Source organism: Diabrotica virgifera, chromosome 10 (genome assembly GCF_917563875.1).
Source record: "Diabrotica virgifera virgifera chromosome 10, PGI_DIABVI_V3a".
Classification (NCBI taxonomy): domain Eukaryota; kingdom Metazoa; phylum Arthropoda; class Insecta; order Coleoptera; family Chrysomelidae; genus Diabrotica; species Diabrotica virgifera.
The window spans coordinates 115,497,845-115,520,718 of record NC_065452.1 but is presented as its reverse complement, the minus strand read 5'-3'; the positions used below and the strand labels follow the sequence as shown (position 1 = coordinate 115,520,718).

General features: G+C 34.0%; 1 protein-coding gene across 1 annotated transcript in view; it reads left to right on the top strand.

Moving 5' to 3' along the window:
* LOC126878694 (craniofacial development protein 2-like) overlaps nt 1-22,874 on the top strand; it is a 56,633-nt gene that overhangs the window by 26,751 nt on the left and 7,008 nt on the right. Inside the window, exon 3 of the mRNA XM_050641557.1 lies at nt 445-591. The gene's annotated coding sequence lies outside the window, so the exon portion shown is untranslated. The remainder of the gene's footprint in view (nt 1-444; nt 592-22,874) is intronic.

The following is a 22,874-nucleotide window of genomic DNA, read 5'->3' as shown; positions in this document are numbered from 1 at the left end:
GAAAGAATTTTTAATAAAAATAAACTTCTAACAGTTCTAATTTCTTACTTCGAACCAAAATATAAGAAAAACGCGAAAAAAATGAGGTTAGGTTTGATTTTATTCTTCTTGCATGCTTTATCTACTCCGGCAGGCCTACAGCCGGCGGAAACCGTGTGACGAAATGCGTGTTGCCTGCTTGCAAGCTTTTAAAATCTTAAAAACAAAGTTAAGGTTATAAAGAGGAAAAAACCCAAATTTGGGTGGGTAAATACCCACGGCACATCACTAGCATTGATAGTGTTGTTAACGCAAATATAGCAATTTAAGCATGATAGTTTATTTCCCAAAATGCTATAGGTACATCCTGAGCTTACAAATCAGGATATTTAATAATAACAGCATTTTACAACAACATAGAACGTGCATACTTAAAATTTCGTTTTTAATTATTGACTTTTTTAGCTCCTTCATTAAATGTATTAGAAGAAAGAGAGGCAAACAATGTAATCAAGTTTAATAAAGGATGGAGCCGGCTTAGGATTATGTATTGAAGGTTAAAGAGATTCGCCACAAGGAATGTGCCATTATTGGTCAGGAAGATATTTACAGGTAAACAAGTATTTTATGTAAAAGAGTATTCAATTTTACTTTTTGTTTCCTTCTTTTGACGACCATTCTTATGGGGATCGTTCTATTGATGAGACTCATAATTCTTCCAATAGATCATTCATCTAACTTTTCCCTCCTTTCGCTATGATTCATTCATCGCAGATTCTATGTATTTATACTGCTCTTCTTTCTGACCCATTTTTTAATAATATTATTTCAACATCGAGGAAGTGTCTCCAGTTCTGTCAACCTGAATTATATTCCAATTGACTAAGTTTTCACTCTAGTGGCATATAAAACAACATAATGTTACTCTACATCCCACCAGACTGAAAACAATGGGAACCTTCTCTGGTTACACCTCCGAGGCTTCTACAATTTGCAAGCCATACGGATGCTGAGACTAAGGAAGATAAGGGAATTTTACAATTTATAATTCACGTCCCATCTGCTCAGCGCGGTAAAGTTCCAACGAGAATGGTTCCCTTCGTACTCCAATCAGAGTAAACATGTAAATCAAAAATGAATAACCATTTTCAATTTCGTTGCAAAACGAAAATACAGCTGCATCTTATTCTAGTCCAATCAGAGAGTGCAACAAGCACCTCTACCGGTTTAGAAACTTATTAGTCTCTTATCAGGAGGCACATATCCTGCTCTCTCTGATCCAACCAAAACAAACCCCGGCGTGCAGTCACGGATCGCAACGAACGAAATGGCATAGATGCCCTAGCGGCAGCTACTAGCAAAAGACTAAGTTTTCACTCTAATGGCATATAAAACAACATAATGTTACTCTACATCCCACCAGACTGAAAACAATGGGAACCTTCTCTGGTTACACCACTGAAGCTTCTACAATTTGCAAGCCATATGGATGCTGAGACTAAGGAAGATGAGGGAATTTTACAATTTATAATTCACGTCCCATCTGCTCAGCGCGGTAAAGTTCCAACGAGAATGGTTTCCTTCGTACTCCAATCAGAGTAAGCATGTAAAGCAAAAATGAATAACCATTTTCAATTTCGTTGCAAAACGAAAATACAGCCGCATCGTATTCTAGTCCAATCAGAGAGTGCAGCAAGCACCTCTACCGGTTGTTGGAGAAATAAATTCCCAACATTAATATTTAGTAAAAATATATTTTGTTTCAATATTTTATTTAGTGGTTTGCGCCTTGTGTACACTTCACAAAGATGTTTCTATGTTTTTATGTTCTATAATTCAAAGTGTACACAAAGGCGCAATATTCAAAAAAAAAAGTTCGTTGCCAAGGTGTTGTTATATAGAATAATAAGATAATAAAAAACGGGAAAGTAGGGCGTGTGTCCGATCCCACACAAAAATTACTTTAATACCAAAAGTTTGTGTTATTGTAATAAAATATTAGTTGTGAAAAGTGTCTTTAGTTATTCCTAGCTTCAGAAGTGTAAAACCAGTGTAAAATTATTTCCTTGGTGTTGCAAAAATCCAACATCAAGTTTGATCCAGTCGAGCCGGAAATAAAAAGAAGCTAGGAATTACTCAATTTCCAGAAGGTAAGAAACACACCTAATAAAAAAAAAGAAGAAATTATTGAACAAAAAAGAAATTATTAGAAAAGAAATTACAAAAAAGAAAAATCATTAAAAAATTAATTTTGTAAAACGTCAAGCTCATACAATAGCGCCATCTATGTAAAAGAGGGCGAACGACCGACGTCGAATGGTTATCAAGCGATCGAGAGAAATAATCGATGTTTTATGAAATCGATCATATATGAAGTGACAGAAAACTGACATTGACAGTGAATACAAAATTAAATAAATTGACTGTTTGTGTTTTGGTTTGTAAATAATCGTCAACATTTTTGTTATTTTGATATTTAAAATAGTTTTTTTTACCTTTTAAGTTTTAGGTAGATTCATATAAAAAAAAAATGCCCGCTAAAAAGGATATTGAAATGCTAAAAACTAAAAAATCTCAAGAAATTCAGTCTATTAAAACTATTACAAGGTTTGTTGAAAAACATTTGGACAAAGAAATTTCTGAATTAATAATTAATCAATTACAAACTAGGAAAGACTTACTAATAGAAAATTTTAATAAACTTCAAGATCTTCATTGTGAAATTTTATGTTGTGAACAGGGGTATGCAGATTCCATTGATAATATTAGAGAGGAATACTTTGACACATTAGCTAAAATTAATAGTCAACTCTCAAAAACAGTAATACAGAGCGTAAGTACTAATCCACAAGATGTAAATAATTCTTTTTATTCTTCAAATATTCCACGAATAGAAATTCCTTGTTATGACGGCAAAGATTTAACAAGTTATAGACCTTTTATAGATTTATTTCTAGCTGTTTTTGATAGAAATAAGTCACTGCAAAATGTTGAAAAACTTTTTCATTTAAAGAATCATTTGGAAGGAGAGGCAAGAAGCCTAATAAATGATCTACCTCTAACAAATGACTCTTATAATGATGCATTGAGAATGTTAGATAACCGTTATAACAATGAAACAATATTAATAAATTCTCACATTTATTCACTACTTGACATTCCCTCCATTCAAAAAGGAACTTCCACCGCCTTACGTGAGTTCATTAGTAAAGTGAGACAGCAGTTAGGTGCACTAAAAAACTTAAAGCAACCCGTAGAAAGTTGGGATATGATCCTTATTTGCATTTTAACTAAAAAACTAGATCACTATACTAATAGATCATTTCAAATTGATAGGGACAACTCAAAATTGCCAAATTTAAAAGATTTCTTATCTTATATTGAAAATAGGGCTACAGCTTTAGAAACTGTAACCACTCCAGATAAAAAATGTAGCACTAACAAAGAAAGGTATCAAAAAACTCACTTGGCTACAAGTAAAGTCAAATTAGAAACCAGGTGTAGCTTTTGTTCATCCTCAGGCCATAAAATTTATAATTGTTCCAGTTTCAAATCTGTTTCAGTAAATGATAGAGTGTCTTTTATAGACAGTCATAAGGCTTGTCGAATTTGTTTGAATAATCATCCTGGTAGGTGTAAAATGAGTTTCAGGTGTTCAGTTTGTCGAAAAGAACATAATTCTCTTCTGCATGTGGACAGACAAACTCCATTAGACAGCACTGGACAGGGTAACAGTGGTAATGCAGACGATAGGGTGACTACATTTGGTTCAATAAATGAAAACATTAATAATGTTCTGTTACCAACAGTGAAGGTAAAAATTAGAACAAAAAGGGGTGATTATATCACTGCCAGAGGTCTCCTGGATACAGGATCTCAAATATCATTAGTAACAAGTAGATTGGTAAGTAAATTAAACTTAAAAACATTTAATAATAATGTCAATATCTTAGGTATTTCTGAGAATATTACCAATGTGCAAAAGGCTGTAAATTTAAAAATTGAGTCATGTGTGTTTGATTATAGCACAAATATAAAATGTTCTGTGGTTGATAAAATTACTAGTGATATACCACAAACAAATTTCAATGTTTCAAATTTAAATATTCCTAAAAATATTAAATTGTCTGATGATGACTTCAATAAATCTGGCACAATTGATATATTGTTTGGGGCAAATATTTCATTTCATATTTTGCTCTCCGATAAAATACAAGTAGACCAGATTATATTACAAAATACTCTATTTGGGTTCATAGTTAGTGGTTCTGCTCCATCACTACAAATTTGTAATTTTTCTGCTTTTCATTTAAGCATGAAAAATAATTTAGAAAATATTGTTTCTCAATTTTGGGAAACCGAGAAGGTTCCAGAAATTTTTCCGGAATATTCGACAGAGCAGGAAGCTTGTGAGATTAATTTTGAAAATTCTTTGCAAGTAATAAATAATAAATACCAAGTTAAATTACCATTAAAACAAAATCTACCTGATTTGGATTTAGGAGATTCATTTTCTGTAGCATTAAAACGCTTTGAAAATCTAGAAAAAAGATTTAAAGTCAATCCTGAGCTGTACTCTCAATACAAAAGTTTTATTGATGAATATTTAGCTCTAAAGCATGCAAAAATAGTAAGTCTTAGTACATATGACTTAAATAGTGGTTCTTTATACTTCATGGCTCACCATCCAGTGATACGTGAAGACAAAAAAACAACAAAATTAAGAGTAGTCTTTGATGGCAGCATGAAATCAAAAAAGAAAAAATGCATCAATGATTATCTCTATAATGGTGCTGTAGTTCAAAATGAGCTCTTCGATATTCTTGTTCTTTTTAGAAAATATAATTACGTCCTTTTGACAGATATTAAACAAATGTATAGAATGGTTTTGGTACATCCAGACCATTGCCAGTTACAAAATATTTTGTGGCGAGAGAAAAATGGCAGTTTACAATGTATTCAACTTCAAACTGTAACATATGGTTTAAGAAGTTCTTCCTTTTTAGCTACCAGATGTTTGGTAGAATTAGCCCGAACTGAAGGTAAACGCTATCCTTTGGCTTCTAAAGCTCTTCTTAATAACACCTACGTTGATGATATTTTGTGTGGGTGTGACACAATCGAAGAAACGATAAAACTAAAAAATGAACTTATCTCGCTGCTCAAATTAAGGTCCTTCGAGTTGCACAAATGGTGCTCAAATAATTTACAAATTTTAAATGATATTCCTAAAAATAAACAAAATTTTGATGAAATTAACATCAGCAAAAACGATTTAACGGTAAAGACTCTGGGATTGACATATGATACAAAAACAGATAATTTTAAATTTAGTTGTCCAAAAGTTGATATAAATGAATGTGTAACTAAAAGACAGATTCTCAGTTTTGTTTCCAAATTTTATGATCCTTTGGGATTAGTGGGCCCAGTTTTAGTAGCTGCTAAGGTAATTATGCAAAAACTTTGGTTAAGTAAGGTCAAATGGGATGCTATAATTTCCAGTGAGTTACTTGACACTTGGAAAAATTTTGTTGAAAGCTTAATGAGCATGCCCACAGTGACTGTCCAAAGAAATTTAAACTTTACTGGTGCTCTTCATATTGAAATAGTTGGCTTTTGTGACTCCTCCTTGATTGCATATGGAGCTGTTATTTATGCGAGGACTATTTTTGAAAATAAAGTACGTGTAAATTTGATTTGTTCCAAATCTAGGATTGTTCCTATAAACAAAAAACTAACTATGCCAAGACTTGAACTGAACAGTGCTTTGTTGCTTTCAAAACTATCTCACAAGGTTTTTGAACTGTTAAAAGATAAAGTCAGTAAGGTATTTTTATATTCAGATTCAAACATTGTCTTAGCTTGGATAAAATCCGAACCTTTGAAATTGAATCCCTATGTTGCCAATAGAATTATTAAAATTCAAGAAATGACATCCGAATTTAAATGGTTGTATATAAACACTAAGGAAAATCCAGCAGATTGTCTTTCTCGTGGACTTGAACCTCATGAAATTAATTCAAACAATCTTTGGTTTAATGGTCCTGAAATTCTTTCAAATATTGAATTCTTGCACTTTGAAATTCCATTTTCTACTCCAGACCATTTGCCTGAATATAAAGTTGTCACTTTAGCTAAGGTCAAACCAGAATCTTTCTTCATAAAATTCTCTAGCTTAACAAAACTTCAAAAAATAGTGGCTTATTGCCTACGATTTGTAAATAATATAAAAAATAAAAATAAAAAGATTACTGGAAGTTTAACAGTTGTAGAACTAGAAAATAGCCTTAAAACCATTATTAAGTATGAACAAAGTTTTCATTTTTCTGAGGAAATAAAATGTCTAACCAACAACACAGCAATTAAGTCTAATTTAAATTCTTTATATCCTTTCTTGGACTCTCAGGGACTGTTAAGAGTTGGTGGTAGACTGGAGAACTCAGATATTTCTTTTAATAAAAAACATCCTTTGATCGTTCCCAAAAACAATCATATCACTGATCTTTTGATTCACAGAGAGCACTTAAGACTTTTACATGCAGGTCCGAAACAAGTTTTAAGTTCATTAAATCAAAATTTTTGGATTATTAGTGCCACTAAAGAAATTAAAAGGATTTTGCACAAATGCGTAACCTGTTTTAAATGTAAGGCCAAGTGCAGTAAACAGTTAATGGGATCTCTTCCTGAACAAAGGGTACGTTCATCGAGGGTCTTTCAGAATGTTGGTATAGACTTCTGTGGTCCCTTCCAAATTAAACAGTCACGGATTAGAAAGTCTATAACGACAAAGGCATATATAGCATTGTTTGTTTGCTTTTCTGTGAAGGCAATTCATATGGAGTTACTCTCTGATCTAACAACAGATACTTTTTTAGCTTCATTAAAAAGATTCATTTCTAGAAGGGGTAAACCATCCAAGATCTTTTGTGACAATGGTGCCACATTCAAGGGAGCAAATAATCAACTTCAAAAACTTCTAAACGACAACATTAAGTTAAACAACTTTTGCCTTGATGATAAAATTGAATTTTGCTTCATCCCAAGTTATTCTCCAGTATTTGGGGGTCTATGGGAGGCCGGGGTGAAGAGTGCTAAATATCATATAAAAAGGGTGATGGGAAATAATATTTTAACATATGAGGAGTTTAATACTTTGATTACTCAAGTTGAAGGAATATTAAATTCAAGGCCTCTTATGGCAATTAATAATGATTCCTCTGACTTAGAATATTTGACCCCAGGTCATTTTCTAATAGGTGCTCCTTTGACAACTTTCCCTGAAACTAATTTAACTGAGATTCCTGAAAATAGATTAAAATTTTGGAGGTTGTGTGTTCAAATGCAGCAGCATTTTTGGCAAAGGTGGTACCAAGATTATCTAACACAACTTCAAAACAGACCTAAATGGAGAAAATCGTTGCCAAATTTACAAGAAGGCATGCTTGTGCTTGTAAAGGAGGACAATGTTTCTTCTTTTGGGTGGCCTATAGCAAGGATTAATAAAGTTATTCCTGGTAAAGACGGAAAGGTAAGAGTGGTGGAAGTAAAAACTAAAAAGGGAACATACTTACGTTCTGTCACAAAAATTGCTGTTCTTCCAATTAACGATGAACAAATTTAAATTATTTTTTTTTTTTTTTTTCAATTTATAATAATAAATAAAATTTAACTTTATAACTATTTCTATTTAAATTTAAAACTTTGTAAAAGTTTTATACTTATATAAGCAATAAATTCTTTAAAAAATGTGTAAAAAAAAGGGGTGGAATATATTGTTTTGGTATCAAAACCAAGGCCCCCCAGCATGTTGGAGAAATAAATTCCCAACATTAATATTTAGTAAAAATATATTTTGTTTCAATATTTTATTTAGTGGTTTGCGCCTTGTGTACACTTCACAAAGATGTTTCTATGTTTTTATGTTCTATAATTCAAAGTGTACACAAAGGCGCAATATTAAAAAAAAAAAAGTTCGTTGCCAAGGTGTTGTTATATAGAATAATAAGATAATAAAAAACGGGAAAGTAGGGCGTGTGTCCGATCCCACACAAAAATTACTTTAATACCAAAAGTTTGTGTTATTGTAATAAAATATTAGTTGTGAAAAGTGTCTTTAGTTATTCCTAGCTTCAGAAGTGTAAAACCAGTGTAAAATTATTTCCTTGGTGTTGCAAAAATCCAACACCGGTTTCGAAACTTATCAGTCTCTCATCAGGAGGCACATATGCTGCTCTCTCTGATCCAACCAAAACAAACCCCGGCGTGCAGTCACGGATCTGGTGGGATGTAGATTAACATGTTGTTTTATATGCCATTAGAGTGAAAACTTAGTCTTTTGCTAGCAGTTGCCGCTAGGGCATCTATGCCATTTCGTTCGTTGCGATCCGTGACTGTACGCCGGGGTTTGTTTTGGTTGAATCCGAGAGAGCAGCATATGTGCCTCCTGATGAGAGACTAATAAGTTTCGAAACCGGTAGAGGTGCTTGCTGCACTCTGTGATTGGACTAGAATATGATGCGGCTGTATTTTCGTTCTGCAACGAAATTGAAAATGGTTATTCATTTTTGATATATTCCAATTCTTTGTGGATCGTGGCCTGCTCACAGAGAAGTTGTCACTCCTGTCGATTCCTAACAACTTTCATCCATCTTCTGACTCTTAAAATCGTAAGGTCTTCTTCCACATCATCAATCCATCTTTGACGCGGTCGGCCCCTACGTCTTCTGTCCTCTGGGTTTGAGAATCTCTTCTTTTACTCATATTGGACATCTTAACAATGTATCCAGCCTATCTTAATCTCTGCACCTAAATAAATTTCACAATTTCTGAATGTGTGTTGCTGGTAAAATTCATTCAAAGTTATATCTTTGACGCCATAGACTAAAAACCATTTTAGTTTACAACCCCAAACATTTTTTGAAGATTTTTTCTCTCAAATATACTAAGTAGCCTCTCGTCGCTTTTTTTCTTCTTCAAGTGCCATCTCCGCGACGGAGGTCGGCAATCATCCTAGCTATTCGAACGTTAGAGACGGCTGCTCTGAAAAGTTCATTTGATGTACATCCGTACCATTCTCTGAGGTTGCGTAGCCATGATATTCTACGTTTCCCTATGCTTTTTTTTCCTAGGATATTTCCCTGCATAATGAGTTGGAGCAAGTTATATCTCTCTCCATGTGTAATGGTAACCGGTCAATTACTCGAATGCAATTGCTCGAATGCAATAATTGCTCGAAAATCAATTGCTCGACATGAAAATTGCCCGAAATAAAAATTGCTCGAATAAAAAAGAAAATTATATATCTAAAATATTTATTCAAAATAATACAAAATATAGACATAAGAAAGATTCTTGAATTAGGACAAATTATGTGATATGTCACATATATAATAGTATATTAATTTATGCTGAAAAAGTATTTACTTATTACAAATCTAAACTATCTTTGAACTTTTAAAATAATAAGAAAAATAACGGTTTTGATTTTCTCTCATTATGATAATTAGGTATTAGTATAATAATTTCCAGGTATTAGGGAAAGATTAAAATCATTAAATACCCATTAACATGCTTACACATTACCAATGTTTCTTTATTGGGTATGTATTGGATTTTTGTGGATATTTTGTGGATTATTGTGAATAAATATTATAGATAGATACTTCTATTTTTTATTTTATTTTATTTTATTTTATTTGATTGTATTCAAGCAATTTGTATTTCGAGCAATTTTCATGTCGAGCAATTGATTTTCGAGCAATTGACCTAGAACCACGTGTAATACGTCTGAGGTATTCCAGTTTTCTAGTTTTGATAGTATTTAAGACTTCACGGCTTTAACAGCATTGCGGTATCTTTCATTTATCATAATGTAGTCCAGGGATCACCAATTAGATTTCCTGAGGGTCCGTTTCGACAATCTATGACATTTCCAGGTTCCGGATTTACTGCTATATGTGTCTGGTTGTTCTAATTCAGTTTCTTTGCGGATTCTTGTTAAAAATTATCCCTTATAAACAAATCAAAAGGGTGCCGTGCAAAATTTTTGGGCAGAAATTGTTTAAACAATTTTTTTAACATATCCCAAACATCGCCTTTTTTTGTCCACGAAAATCTGTTTTTAGCATATTCGAGTCATGCTAACAAAAAAGATTTTGTGATTTTTCTCAAAACTTGATAGATTTCGAGTTTTAAACGATTTAAAATCTGAAAAATGCGAAAATAAGCATTTTCGAAGCTTGAAAACTCATGTGTAAATTATTATTTTTGCGGTTGTCAAGTGCCTAAATTGAAGTTTAAACATTCAGTTTCAAGATTCTGATAGTATTCGGGGCTTATTTCAATTTAAACCGTTGTTTTTATTAGCTTATGTTATTAGCACATTGACAATAATTAATTGAATAAATAAATAAATTATTAAAAAAACTATGTTAATAATAAATTAAAAAATTTTAATAAATGTCAAGTATTTGTTGGGAATTTTTCGCATAAGTACGTATACGACAGAGACGCACTATAAAGTGCGACGCGCTGCGGCTTTTAAGTCGAGTAGAGGCGTATAATTACCAATTAAAAACAACGGTCTTCATTGAAATAAACCGCGACTACGTATAACAATATTGAAATTGAATGTATAAACTTCAATTTAGGTACTTGGCAACCTGAAATCTAATAATTTCGCACACATAAGTTGAGCCAAACATAATACACAATCTCATGGCCAAACATCTTCAAAATTGAGAAAAACATTATTCTGAATTGAATGGCGGTCCGCACAAAACTAGCACACGGTCCGCCAATGGGTGACCCCTGATGTAGTCTATATGGCTCCCAAATACTTTCTCCGTTGTATCTACCTGTGATCGCCATGTATGCAGTCGTCTGCTTGAAAAATGTGTTTGTAATAATCAAGTCCTGCTCTTCCCAAAATTGTAAGAATCAGTCCCCTCTCTCGTTACAATTTCCCAGACCATAATTTCCACTTTGCCCCCTTCCAATATTTGCATTGAGATCACCTAGGACTACCGTGATTTCTCTTTTTCTGCTTCATGCGCCTTCCATTCCTACCGTTGGCAATTAACATAGCTATTCTGACTTTGTTTACGGAAGATTTGATTTCTCTAGTGAATTGAATTATTAGTGATTTCTCTAATTTTCGCTATTTTTAGAGCTTCTTCGATATCCCGGTAAAATAATTCGACTTCTTCATAGGCATTAGCCGTAGGAGCATACACTTGTACAAAGTACAATTTGGCGCGAGATGTCACTAACGTTAATACCATTACTCTTTCTGAGATAGGGAAAAAGCCTTCCACTGCTCCATTAGATATTTTGTTAACTATTACTGCCACGACGTGTCTATGTTGATTGTTCTCGCTACCGGATTGTGGCTTCATTTGTTGAGAAACAACCTCAGTTGGGACTCCTGGCTTTACTGATACCCAGTACATCAATATTCAACCTGTTCATCTCTTGAATAATAATGTGCATCTTACCAGGCTAAAACACAGTATAATTATTCCTGGTTCCAATTCTAGTGTTTGACAGCCTTATTCTTTCGTCTCCGTTTTTCTAACAAGGAATTCGCTGATTAACGACCTGAGAGACCTTGTCTTTTCCTCCCCTGCCGGATCTTGCCTTCCGAGAGCCCTGATCAGTAACGCCGTTGTTGGTTTCTACAACAATGATGATTGTAAAATAAAAATGTATACCATTTTTATTCAGTTGCAATGCGAAGGCAAAACAATCTTACTTTTCAATTAGAATACGGAGTGCAATCCAGCTCTCTGAATCGCGATTTTCGATTCTTATTGGAATCTCATCGGAGAGAGCGCAGGCTTGTTCTCCATATCCTAACTGACCAGCACCGAGAGCTTTTCCCACACATTGCAACTGAAACAAATAGGGTAGGTGACTAGCGTCATCTGGCAATTGAAAGTTGAAGTTTTTCAATCCTAAAAGCAACAATATTATTTCAGTATTATTAATGTTGCTTTTAGGATTGAAAAACTTCATCTTTCAATTGCCAGATGACGCTAGTCGCCTACCCTATTTGTTTCAGTTGCAATGTGTGGGAAAAGCTCTCGGTGCTTTATTATTTCAATATTATTAATGTTGCTTTTAGGATTGAAAAACTTCATCTTTCAATTGCCAGATGACGCTAGTCACCTACCTTATTTGTTTCAGTTGCAATGTGTGGGAAAAGCTCTCGGTGCTGGTCAGTTAGGATATGGAGAACAAGCCTGCGCTCTCTCCGATGAGATTCCAATAAGAATCGAAAATCGCGATTCAGAGAGCTGGATTGCACTCCGTATTCTAATTGAAAAGTAAGATTGTTTTGCCTTCGCATTGCAACTGAATAAAAATGGTATACATTTTTATTTTATATTCGTATTACTCCGTAGAGTAACTAGGTGCATTTTCCGTTGGAACTTTACCAAGCTGCAGACGGGGATGTGAATTGCATAGTGTAGAATTCCTTCCCTTTGTCTTCACTGCAGCATCAATTTGGCTTGCAAATTGTAGAAGCCTTGGAGGTGTCACCAGGAAAATGTACCAATAAGTTTTTCAATTTAAAAATCTTTTAGTAATATTTTTAATATTTTCAGTATTATTAATGTTGCTTTTAGGATTGAAAAACTTCATCTTTTAATGATGATTGTATTAATGATATCCATAGGGATCTTTAATGTAGTGTTTTCCCTTCCCTTCTACATCCTTATGCCGTTGACCATGTTTTTGATTCCTCCACCTTGGGGGTCAATTTCTCAACCCCAGGACAAAAGGGTGCCCTACCACTTTCCAACTCATCCGCCCAAAGCCGTTGGTCAGTAAGTGGGGGATTGCTTATACCTACCGACAATCATTCGGCGAATTACCTGTTGGTCCACGGGAGGTATTTTATTTCCCTCCTACCCACCGGTAAATCGGTTCGAGCATTCCCCTATCCGCCATCTGGGGGCGTATAGGGGAATATAGGGGGCTAGAGGTTACAGGTTCCCCGAGAGCGTCGTTTTGGGTTGGGATAAAGTCCATGTTTTAGCCCCCCCCCCATTTCAAAATCGGTCTTACTAAGGTCTTATTATAGCCCGATCAAACAACAATCTGACCCAAAAAAAATAAAGGAAGGAAATATGGGATGAAAATTTGGGAATAGGTAGTTGAGATTGTCTATTATTATATAAGAAAAAGTTTACAATTCTACTTCTTCTTCTTCTTCTACGGCACTACAGCCCAAATTGAGCCTTGGCCTCCTTTATTTTTTGCCTCTACCCTTGCTTGTCTGTGGCTGCTCTTCTCCATACACGAACTACTAAAAGGGCTTGTGCGTCGCTATTTACTGTCTTCCCAGCGTTTTCTTGGCTTTCCAACCGGTCTCTTTCCCTGCATTCTAGCATTCAATGCTCTTTTTGGTAGCCTATCCTCTCCCATTCTTATCACATGTGCGGCCCATTGCAATCTTTGTATTCTAATGAAGTCTGACAGGGGTGCTTCCTTATAAAGTTGATAAAGTTCGTTGTTGTATCGACTTCTGAAGATTCCGTTTTCCCACACAGGTCCTAGTATTCTCCTCAGTACTTTCCTTTCGAATGTCTCGAGTTTGTTTTTGGATGTTTCTTTAAGGACCCAGGCTTCACTGCCATAGCATGTTATTGGTTGAATTAAAGTTTTATAGATTCTCATCTTTGTATTTCGGTGGACACTTTTAGACTGAAATATATGGGAGAGGGCAAAATAAGCTCTGTTTGCTTGCGTTATTCTCTTCCGTATTTCTCCGTCTTCTGATCCGTTGGCATATATTTCTACTCCCAGGTATGTAAACTTTCCAACCGTTTTAATGTCATCTTCATGTATAATGTTTTGCAGGACTATTTTTCTTTGTGTTTTTAACTCTGTGTATGTTTCTTGTGCTCCTGTTGATGTTCTACTCATAATATTAATATCATCGGCATAAGCGGCCAACGCTTACAATTCTACATCCCCTCCATTTTACGAAAATGGAGGGGAATACCCCCTCTCGAAGGTGAAAAATATACATTGAAAGTAAGACCGGAATTGGATAAAATGACTAATTCTAAACAACTTTTGTTCTATTGAGTTTTTTTGCTAAGTCAATACTTTTTGAGTTATTTGCGAGTGAATAATGTTCAGTTTTAACAAAAAAAAAACATGTTTTGGGCGGTTTTTCAGAGATAACTCAAAAAGGAAGTATTTTATCGAAATAAATATTCTTAGCAAAAATGTAGCTTATAAAAAATTTAAAAAAATGGTGTATGAATGAGGTCTGTAGACCCAGTAGAAGCAAAGTTGTAGCTAATGAAAAGTAGGTTCTTCTTCGTCAAATTCCAAATCGAATATTTCAATGTGAAATAACCCAAAAACGGAGCACTTTTCGGGGAAAATTCATTTCAACTTTTTAAAGTGTTTAAAAAAAGGTTTATTTTTGTTAAAAAAAAACTTATTAAAAGTAAGTGAGTTACTACTCTCAAAATATTGTTGGTCCCTTTTATTTTTTCGTAAAAAAAATGGCGAAAATCACCCTCTAATTAGCATCACAAATAAATTTTATCATTAGCACTTGACAAGTTACTTTGCTTATGTATTATTTATATGATCTGTAAGTTTCATCGGTTCAAATTGCTCATTTTTAAAGAAGCTGTAATTAAAACGGCTTGAACGAGTAACCAATCACAGGTTTAGGCAAATTTTGAACAGCCATAGCATAACCAATTTTTATCTAACAAGAAAACAAAAATTCAAAAATATTCAGAAAAGCAAGACGAACATTTTATTACTCTTTGAGATTTTTGGCATTACTAATAATTTTTAAGTTAATTCCATGAAAAATTCCATTTTTTTCAAAATTAAAAAAACTGTTTTATTTTAATCCCAATTTTTTCCAAAAATGAGCATTTTGAATCAATGAAACATGGATAATATAAACAATAAATAAGTAAAGTAACTTGTGAAGCGGTAACGATTAATTTTTTTTGGGAAGCTAATTGGGGGGTGATTTTCGCAATTTTTTAGCAAAAAATAGAAAGACCAGCAATATTTTGAGCGTAACTCACTTTTAATTTTAGAAATTTTTTTAAAATACAAAAATAAACCCTTTTTTAAACACTTTAAAAAAGTTGTAATGAATTTTCCCCGAAAAGAGCTCCGTTTTTGGTTATTTCAAATTGAAATATTGGATTTGGAATTTGGCGAAGAAGAACCTACTTTTAATTAGCTACAACTCTGCGTCTACTGGGTCTACGGACCTAATGCATACACCATTTTTTTCAGTTTTTTTATAAGCTATATTTTTGGTAAGAATATTTTTTTCGCTAAAATACTTACTTTTTGAGTTATCTGCGAAAAACCGCCCAAAAACATTTTTTTTTGTTAAAAATGAACATATTCACTCGCAAATAACTCGAAAAGTATTAACTTAGTGAAAAAACTCTATAGAACAAAAGTTACTTAGAATTAGTCATTTTATACAATTTCGGATTTATTTTGAACGTATATTTTTTCACCCCCGAGAAAATATTTTTCACTCCGTATATCCCAATTTTTGTAAAGTGGAGGGGATGTAGAATTGTAAACTTTTTCTTATATAATAATAGACGATTTCAACTACCTATTCCCAAATTTTCATCCTTCCTTTATTTTTTTGGAGGTTTTCGTAAAATTTTGTGTTCCCTGATCGGGCTATTAATGTTAAGCTACCACACGTTTAAGGTTATTATTTCTCAGATGTTTTTGAAGACCACGGAGAGTTTTGCCATTGCTATAATATGTATTTTTACTTTGTCGCTTGTCGTGTTTGTTGTATTTATCACCGATCCAAAATATGTGAATTCTTTGACTTGCTCACAGGTGTCGTTGTTAATTTGGATTCTGTATTGAATATTTTGAGGATTTTAGCAACTAACATTTATTTTGTTTTTTCCTCGTTTACAACAAGACCTAGTTCACTTGCCGCGTTCATAAACTTTATAAAACACTGCACTACATATTTCATACTTCTGCCCACTATAACGATATTATCAGCGAATGCGAGAATTTGTGTCGATCTATTAAAAACGGTTCGGTTAAATCTAATATGTATCTATTTGGCTACCTTTTCCTAGGTACGAGTATGGCACACTAGCGCGTCTCTTGGTTTAGACCATTATTAATATTAAAGAACGAAGAGTTTTCTCCCTGAATTCTAACGCACCAGCTTACATTTTGCATTTTTAATTTTGTCAATTTAGTAAAAACTATCAGAAATTCGCTCGAACATAAAAATTACTGTACAGCTGCATTCCTAGATGTCTCACAGGCATTCGATAAAGTTTGGCATGTAGGTCTTATCTCCAAGATTAAATCCATATTTCCTTATCCCATAAGTTCACTATTAAGATCATATCTGACAGATAGATTTTTTCAAGTCAAAAGAGGAGGGGAAATTACTAACCTGTTTCCAATATGTTCTGGAGTTCCACAAGGAAGTATATTAGGACCAACACTTTACTTAATATACACATCGGATCTTCCAACCACCATTAATACAACAATTGCTACATATGCGGATGACACAGTTATAATGGCTTCAAATCCTATAGCAACAGAAGCATCCGAGGTATTGCAAAATCATCTGACTGAACTAGAGAGTTGGCTTAAATTGTGGCGAGTACAAGTCAACAGTTTAAAATCCACACAAATAACATTTACTTTAAAAAAAGGTGTCGCGCCTCCGGTTTCTGTAAATAACACTCCACTACCAGTCAATACCGCCGTAAAATACCTGGGAATTCATTTAGATAGTAAACTTAATTGGGGCACCCACATCTGGAAGAAACGTCTTCAACTCGGCCTAATCTACAGGAAAATGTATTGGTACATGAGTAGGAAATCAAATCTTAGCCTGGAGAACAAAATTATGATTTATAAATGTATTTTAAAACCGGTGTGGCTATATGCAGCACAAATATGGGGAACAGCTAGTAATACCAACATTCAAAAACTTCAACGGTTCCAATCAAAAGTGTTGCGCCAGATCTGCAATGCCCCTTGGTATGTTACGAACCAGAGATTGCACCACGACCTACAGCTACCAACAGTTAGCGAAGCAATATCTGCTGTAAATTCTAGATACAAGACAAGACTATCCTGCCATCCAAATCCACTCGCCACGGACCTGCTCAACATTTCTCATGAAAGACGATTAAAAAGACCTGACCCTTTGGACCTCTAGTACATCTGGACATCAGAGCAACAACAGAGTGCAGTGTCATAGTGCAGTGAAATAATCATGTTTTAGTTTAAGTGATTTTTAAACTTCCTTCGTATTTTTATTCATGTTCCTTAGACTTTTAATAATCATATTTTTATTGTCTGAACTGTCCACTATACTAAATTTTATCTATGTATTATGTTCCAAGTAATTGTTATGTCTTATTTTAAAATTATAATGTTATATGTCTTACTGGGTGCTCGCCACTGGGCGGCTTCCATCTGTGTTATTTTTCAATAATATTATGTATTGCTTATTGTTTGTGATCAGACAGATTGCAATAAACGTTGGATGTTAAAAAAAAAAAAAAAAAAAATTGTCAATTTAACTAACTTAGATGGGATCCCAAAGTGTACCATTTTATTATATGGTGCAGTTCTTCTTACCGCACTACACAATAATATACTACACTCAAAAGTAAGAAATATGACATTGAACATAAAAATAATTGAATTATATAAGTACTAAAACAGAGGTAAATTATATGGCTAAACATATAAGCTGAAATAATCAGTAGTATGATGATGACCGAAGTTATCTTTAACGTAAAGTTATCCTGTAGTTAAGTTATAATCCTCGAATTGGTGTGATGTATCATATTTAACTTAACTACTTGCGTTATTTCTTGACAGTTCTTGAGTTATCTGATATATCAAGTGTCACTTTATAACGCGACGTTAAACCTCAAGTTATGAGATAACTCTGTAGTTATGTAAGGTTAGGTTCATCTTTTGACTTGTTTTTAGATAGAAATCAATTGAATTTAGAAGCTAATAATTTAATAATTAAGAATAGAAGGGTAATACAATTTTAAAAATTATACAAAAATCAAATCGAGAGATGTAAGTTAAAATTTTATTTTAAGTACCTACTGAGCTTTCTATCCAGAGTTGCCAGATGATATTTTATAAATCCCCCACTTAGAAACTGAAATTCCCTCAAATTAAAGCTCAAATACCCCAAATTTAAATTTTTGCCGCATTTTAATAAATTAGTAGTCAAATGAAGAGAACAGTAAACCAAAATTATACTACTTATCAACGAGGGCCCTGGAAATAATTCATAGTTCCTATTGTATTCGATTATATGGGAGTATAATATACAGTTCTATGTACATTCGCTAATTTAATTTACCATGACCCCTTAAAATCCCCCATAATTTTCCGCCCCCAAAAAATCCCACTACAATTTCTGCTTAGAAAAATTTCCCTAGACGCTTTCAAATTACCCCAAAATTGTGGGGAAATACACCAATCTGGCAACCCTGTTTCTATCTACCGTTTGAAACACTACCGAACCCGGACAGCTGTTTGCCGTTCGGTCATCGGCGGTGGCCGCCGATGGGTATTTACTTTTACGGTCATCTACCCATCGTGTAGCATGTTCCGAAAAATCTCTCGCGCTCACTCCAACTTGTACGATTTCTACATAAGGTTCTCTTTGTTACTTCAAACTTTGTTCCTCAAATGTTATTTCTAATATAACGTTGAAGAAATACTATCTCATATTACTGTGAAGAATACATCACACCGAATTTTACCTAAATAGTTATGGGCATCGTTATCTTCTTCTTCTTTTGCCCTTTAATTCGTCCAATTTTGAACATAGGCTTCCCCCAGCTTCCTCCATTCGCTTCTGTTTAGTACTTTCTGTTTCCAGTGCGTTCCTCCTATCTTTTTAATGTCGTCTCCCCATCTTATCTGGGGTCGTCCTCTTGCTCTCTTTGCTGTCCATGGTATCCATTGTTGTATCGTGCTATTCCACCTATTGTCCGTTTGTCTAGCGTTATGACCTGCGAAGCTCCATTTTAGCCTGGCTATATGTTGGCCTGCGTCTTTGACTTTTGTTCTATTTCTGACCCAGTTGTTTTGCTTTTTTTCTGTTAATTTTACTCCTAACATTGCTCTCTCCATGGCTCTTTGTGTCTTCATTATTTTATCCATGTTTGCCTTGGTCAAGGTCCATGTTTGGCATGCGTATGTGAGAATTGGGAGTATGTACTGTTCAAACACTGTTGTTTTTAAGTATTGTTGTATTTTTTATTCTTTAGGACCCATTTTAATTTTCCAAATCCTGCCCAGGCCAATCTGACCCTTCTTTTTACCTCCGCTGTTTGGTTTTCCTTATTTATTTTTATCATCTGTCCCAAATATATATAATCATTAACCGCTTCTATTGTGATGTCGTTTAGTATTACGTTTCTATTGTCTTGTGTGTTTGTCATTGTTTTTGTTTTGGCAAAATTCATTTTTACACCTTTTTGTTCGGATTCATTTGCTAGTTCGGTTAGCATGGTTTGTAGTTCTTTAAAACTTGATGCTATGACTACTACATCGTCTGCATATCTTAGGTGGTTTAGTTTCTTTCCATTTATGTTTATTCCCATTTTTGTCCATTCCATTGTTTTGAAAACATCTTCCAGTGCTAATGTAAATAGTTTAGAAGAAATAATATCTCCCTGTCGCACTCCTCTGTAAATTGGTATGGGTTTTGTGGATTCTTCCAATTGTAGTGTCATTGTTGCTTTCTTATATATATTATGTATTAGCATTCTGTATCTGGAATCTATTCTACAGTTGTTTATAGCTTTTTCTATTGCCCTCATTTCCACGCTGGCAAATGCTTTTTCGTAGTCAACGAACGCTAAGTGCAGATCTATATGGTATTCGTTAGCTTTTTCTATCCTAATTGTTAGAAGATGGTCAGTGGTGCTATATCCCTTTCGGAATCCTGCCTGCTCTACTGGTTGATACGAGTCCAATTTGTGTGTTAGCCTGTTGTTGATAATCCTCATGAATAGTTTATACGTTTGCGACAGCAGTGAGATGGGTCTGTAATTTTTTATATCCTTTCTGTCGCCTTTCTTAAATAGCAGGATTGTAAGACTTGCGTTCCATTCGTCGGGTATTTCTCCTTTATGTAGACACTGATTAAACAGATTTCTTAATGTTTGTAAGATTTCTTCTTTCCCTTCTTTCAACATTTCAGCAAGGATTCCATCTGGTCCTGGTGCTTTGTTGTTCTTTAATTGTGATAGTGCTGCTTCTATTTCATAATTTTCTATTTTTGGTAATGTTTCTGAGTTTACATTCGTGATTGTTTTCTTGATATATTCCTGAGTGTTGAAGTTTGCGTCTTTCTTTGAGGTGTATAGTTCTTTATAAAACCTTTCTACTTCTTCTGATATCTTATCTTTTCTCCTCTCTTCCCGTCCTGTTTTATCCTTTATTGAAATGAGTAGTGGTTTCCCTAAATTTGGTCGTAAGCATTTTAGGCCCTTATTTCTCTCAATTACTTTCTCGATTTCATTTTCAGTGTGTTTTCTTAGATCCTCTCTGGTTTTTCTCCTAATAAGTTTGTTCAGTTCTACGTATTCTACTGTGTTTCTTTTGTTTTCGCTTATTAGTGTTCGTCTACTTTCCATTAATTTAACTGTCCCGCTACTTAATCTATTTTCTTTTGTTGTTAGTTTTTTGGCAGTTTTCATTCGCTTCCAAGAGTTTTTCTTTCATTTCTTCATTAATCTTATTAATTTCTGACTCTTCCTTTGCTACTTGTTGTTTATAGTTTTCCCTTAAAGTCTGTCTATATTCTTCTGCGTTTTGTCTTATTCTGCTATGGTCAATAGCCGTTGGTTTTCTTCTAGGTTTCTGCGTCTCTAGTTTGCTTATTTCTATTTTGGCTCGTAGTATGCGGTGGTCGCTGCCAGTTGAGAATTTATTAAGTGCAGTTACGTCTTCGAAGATTTGTTTATTTTGGCAGAGGAAGTAGTCTATTTCATTTTTTGTCACCCCATTTGGGGAGACCCATGTCCATTTTCGGTTTGGCTTCTTATTAAAGTATGTATTTATTGCATGAAGGTTTTGTTGTTCCAAATATTCTAGTAGTCTTTCACCCCTAATATTCCTTGATCCAAGTCCGTAGTTTCTTATGTAAAGGAAGAAATTACATATCGAATAAAAAAATACAAGGACCGATTGCGGGAACACCCAAACCACCTAGCAAGGAACTTGATGCAGATGTGTGCAGTGCGCAGGTTAAAACGTAAAGTGACCAGTGATTTAGTGTGAGCTAAAAAAAAAGTGTAGTACTTATTTATGTTTTCCCAGAACCAATAATAGTTTAGTAGACTAACATTAAGAGCGGCATATTAATGGGTATGTTCGCCACATGTCAATAGTTTAGCCGACATAAATATTATTTAATGCTTATTACTTTGTAAAAAACGGCAGATTGTAATAAATTGGGATGTCAATATAAAAAAAAAAAAAAAAGTCCGTAGTTTCCTATTTTGTTTTCTGAATCTTCCATTTTCTTTCCGATTTTTGCGTTAAAATCTCCCATAACGATTGTTGTTTTTATATTTTTGTCTTCCATTGCTGTGGTGATGTCATCATAAAAGTTATCAATTTCTTCCTCATCATGTGTTGTTGTTGGAGCATTTACTTGTATTAGTTTCATTCTTGTCTTCCTGTTAATTTCTAGTATGATATATCCTACTCTATCTGATATGCTCTTATACTCGATTACGTTTTGTTTAATTTTCTCTTTGATCAAAAATCCTATTCCTCCATATGTTTCGTCCTCCTTTCCTTTGTAATAGCTCTTCGAGTCTCTTCGAGTTCGTACAGCTTTTCATCTTGAGCCATGGATCTGATATTATTCGCTATGTCAGCGTTTCCCAATCGGTGGGTCGCGACCCATTAGTGGGTCGCGGAGAGGTTTCAGGTGGGTCGCGGCTTGGCCCTTACAGTAGTTGAATAACGTAGATATATATCATCATGGGTGAGGGATGGGTCGCAAATATGAAAAAATATCAGAAGGTGGGTCGCCAGACATAAAAGGTTGGGAACCACTGCGCTATGTGTATTCTGTTGCATTCCTTCTTTTTCCGTTGGGGCATCGTTATACCTGAGAGTAATATTAAATTTAACTCAAACGTTAAAAATAACTTCGGTCATCCATCACACGGCTGAATAATAGGTTGGTCTCATAAAAATGGGATATAAATCAGTAAACGCTGAAATTATTATAGTAGAACATGTAGAAGTTTGAATGTTCCAGAAGAGGTAATTGAAAAATATTTCAGTTTAAAGAACTTAAAAAATTACCACAAATAAAGAAGTTAATAGAAATATGTACACAAGAAGTTCTAAAATCACTTGAAAAGCTGAATAACAGAAAAGCTGCAGGTCAAGAAGGAATACCAAACGAATTACTGAAATATTGTGGAGCAGCAATGACAGAACAGTTAACAACATTAATTAACAAAATTATAAAACATAAAATACCGGAAAAATGGAGAATTAGTGAACTACTATTATCCAAAAAGGAGATAAAAAACAGACAGAAAACTACAGAGGTATAAATTTGTTAAATACTATCCTAGAACTTACACCGAAAATCTTACAAGACGTAATGAATCAGAGGATAAGTTTAGCAGATGAACAATAGAGTTTTCGTACTGGAAGAGCTTGTACAGACGCAATATTCGTCATAATTCAAATTACTGAAAAATCACTAGCAGTATAATAGACCAACATTGCTATGTCTGGGTTACTTTGAAGAAAGTATTTGACAGAGTAAGACTCAAAGATGTAATCCATCTTCTGTACAATAGAGAAGTTCC